Here is a 3860-nt window from a genome sequence, read left to right as displayed (position 1 = left end):
ACCATAATTATTTCATTCTTGTGTGTTTACTTCTCTATGATTGTAATCTATATTTTGTTTTATCTTATATGTCCAATAGTTATTATATTTGCATGCTTGCACATGATTGAGGTCATTATTTGTTTAAACTCACTCATCCAAATTAAGCCTACCCTTTTCAATTACCTTTGTTAACCACTTTGAGCCTTTAATTCCCATTTGTTCGATATTTTACCACATTACTAACCTTAAGCCGAAAAATAATTGTATATCCCAATTTGAATCTTTGGTTAGCTTAAGATAGAATTGTGTGTGCTAGTTAAGTATGGAAAATTGTGGGAACAAAAGTTGTTAAGGGAATGTGTCATAAAAATTTAAGGGGAATTTAGATACCTACTCATGTGAAAATATAAGAATGAAAAATCTATGTGCATTGATAAGCTTTATTTATTTAAAAAAATTAAATTAAAATATGAAAAATGAATAAATAAGGGGACAAAATTACCCCAATGTTAAATTCAGAATTCAAAGATCAGTGCACATATAATAGAACCAAAATATAAGTTGATACATGAGTATGGATTGAAAAAGGGAATTCTGGGTAGCTAGGTATGAACTTTAAAGATGACATTAAGTGTATACAAGTTATGTTAGAGCTTGGGTTAATTAAAGATTCAATTTATTAGCTCACTTGGCCAAATATACACCCCTACCTATACCTTAGCCCCATTACAACCTTGAAAAGACCTCATGATGTTTGCATTAGTATATTAACTGTTGTTGATTGGTTAGGAGAAGAACAAAAGTTAGAAAGCATGATTAGAGAAGGATAGAGTGACCACCCTATACACTAGAGATTAGAGCGTACATACATTATCAGTGAGGGTTCAATACTTGAATTTTCAAGTTCCCTGCTTTCATGAGCTATCTTCTTGCACTTTTATCCATTTTATTGTGTAATGATAAAATTAGTGGAATTTGATTTGTAATTGTTTTGAAGAGCTTATTTACTTTTGATCAAGTGGACAAGAATCATATATATATATATATATGGGTTTGCATTACATTTCATGAGTTTCTACATGTTCATACTTATTTCCTTATCTCCTTCAATTAAGCATGAGGACATGCTAATGTTTAAGTGTGGGGAGGTTGATAAACCACTATTTTATGGTTTATATTGTGTTTAATTATGTGGTTTTATCATGATCCTTACCCACTTATTCATTAAATTAGCATGCATTCAGATTTCCTTCCTGAATTTATTACATGTTTGAAAACTGCTTCCTAGAGACTTTAATTATTTATTTTTAATTCTCCTTTATTCCATTTGATGTCGTGATCTGTGTGTTGAGTGTTTCAGACTTTACAGGGCATAAATGAGTTGGAGATTGGAAAGGAAGCTAGCAAAAATGGAAGGAACACAAGAATTTGAGGAGATAACCAGCGAGAAGTGACGCGGTCGCATGGCTCACGCGACCGCGCGAAGGAGAGCAAATCGCAGTGACGCGGCCGCATGGCTCACGCGGCCGCGCGGATTGGAAAAGCTCAGGTGACGCGGTAGCGTGGACGATGCGAAGGCGTGGCAAGGAAAAACGCGAATGACGCGTCCGCATGGATGACGCGATCGCGTGACATGTGCGATCTGCATAATCTGCAGAATTCGTTGGGGGCAATTTTGGACCTTAATTCAACCCAATTTTCGGCCCGGAACAGCAGACTAGAGTCAGAGAATATGCAGAAAAAAAACACATTCATTCAGTCAACAATTTTTAGATCTAGTTTTACTCTCTTAGGTTTTTCTCTCTAGGTTTTTAGAATTTTAATTTTCAATTGGTCTTAGCATTGGAACATTGAGAAGAGTTATTTCCTCATCAAGACTTCATCATTCTAGTTTGGTTTCTTAACTTAGTTTCATTCTTCCATGTTCTTTGCTTTGTTCAATTTTGTCATTCAGATACTTTTATGATTATTTAATGCAAGGATTATTTCTTTTTAATTCAATTTCAATTCCAATAATCATGTCTTCTTTTAATTCCCTTTCATGTGCTATGGATTCTTTATTTACAATGCGTGAGTAGTTTCCTTACTTGATGGGGAGTTGATTAAAAGGAACTCTTGAGTTGGAAGGATTGAAAGAAAATTTGTAATTAGGTTAAATGTTGGATTGCTATCCTGTCACCGACGCCAATCCCTTTGAACTAAGTGGGTTGCAACTTGTGAACAGATCTGGCATTCCAACTTGTTTGACTTTCCCTTACCTAGTAAAGGATAACCAAACAGAACAACCATTAATTATAAATTAATCTTACAATCACCCCATCAATAGTAGAAATTCCAACCAATCAACTCCCAGTCAAGGCTTTTATTCATATTAATTAAATTCCCTCAATTTAAATTCCAATTTACTTAACTCAACTTCTTTGAACATCTGATTAATAAGATAGCACACTTTTCTGCAACTCGTTGGGAGACGACCTGGGACTTAAAACTCCCAGTAATTTTTAATTCAAACTCTCTGTGACATACTTTTAAATTGATAGGCAGATTTTCGGTGAGTTAAGAACTATACTTGCAACGTAACCATTTTAATAATTTTTAATTCACCAGCTTCTGCGTCTCATCAATTTTTGGTGCCGTTGCCGGGGAGTTGCAATAGAGTGCTAATTTTATTAATTAGAATTTATTTATTTGCATTTTATTTTATTTTGCTACTATGAGCTGCATGTTTCTTCCGTCAAATGACGCGTTCACTTCCTGATCCGCGCTTGCTAATATTCGATCCTGAAATTGAAAGGACAATTTCACGAATAAGGCGAGAACAGCGTCGATTAGCCCGCTCTGAGGGCGGATCTGAAACTGAATCTGAGGAAGAAACCAGCCCCCATTCTACTGATTTGGTTGTTTTACGTGCAGAAAACATGGCAGCTAGGAGAGTTACCATCTAGGAGGAAGGAGCCCCTGATTTTACAATGCAACCGTTTCAAGCGCATCATCCGGCGGTAGCTACAGATTTTGAAATAAAGCCCGCACTGCTAAATTTGATGCCCAAGTTTCATGGCCTACCTGCTCAAGAGCCTATCAAGCACTTGAGAGATTTTCAGGCAGCCTGTTCTACTGTCAGGCGTGATGGCATTGATGAAACTTCAATTCTGCTGAAAGCTTTTCCGTTTTCTCTTGAGGGAAAAGCAAGAGAGTGGTACTACACTCAACCTCTAGCAAATGTATCCAACTGGGATACACTCAGAAAGGAGTTTCTGGAGAAATTCTTTCCATCTGAAGTTACTGATAAGCTAAGGAAAGATATCTCCACAATTGTTCAGGATGACAATGAGACTCTCTTTGAATACTGGGAGCGCTTCAATAATCTTCTGGAAGCATGCCCCCACCACATGATTGACAAGATCGTGCTACTCAGCTATATTACACAGGGTATGAGGCCCCAAGATAAGACCATACTGGAAAGTGCCAGCAATGGGTCTATGAAGAAGTACAAGACCACTGATGAAGCTTGGCAATTGATCAGTGATTTAGCTGAATCCACTAGAAACCACAGACAAAAGCAAGGCCGTTCAAAAGCTGTTGCGGAAGTATCTTCTAGCAGAGAGACTGCTGCTCTAACTCAAAGCATCTATGAAATGACCAACTTGCTAAAACAAATGCAGTTGAATCAACAAGCTCAGCAAGCTCAACCTCCTCCACCACAGCAAAACCAACAACTAGTCCCACAAAAAATTTGCGGAATCTGTGCTGATTATAGCCATTACACTGATGAATGCCCGCAGCTCCAACAAGAAGACAACATGGTGGAAGAAAATGAATAAACTTACATCTCGATCGCCTAATCGGTTCAACGCTAGGCGACACTGGATGACTCTCTC

General features: G+C 37.3%; 1 non-coding gene across 1 annotated transcript; it reads right to left on the bottom strand.

The window, feature by feature from the left end:
• Window positions 1-3269: 3269 nt before the first annotated feature.
• Window positions 3270-3377, bottom strand: LOC148550305 (small nucleolar RNA R71). The gene has a single exon (XR_015893836.1). It is a non-coding gene; the product is annotated as a small nucleolar RNA R71 (small nucleolar RNA).
• Window positions 3378-3860: the final 483 nt, after the last annotated feature.

The sequence above is a fragment of the Arachis ipaensis genome, chromosome B7 (genome assembly GCF_059453495.1).
Source record: "Arachis ipaensis isolate K30076 ecotype BB chromosome B7, ASM5945349v1, whole genome shotgun sequence".
Taxonomy (NCBI): Eukaryota; Viridiplantae; Streptophyta; class Magnoliopsida; order Fabales; family Fabaceae; genus Arachis; species Arachis ipaensis.
Note: the sequence above shows the minus strand (reverse complement) of the source record. Positions and strands in the feature narration are given on the sequence as shown.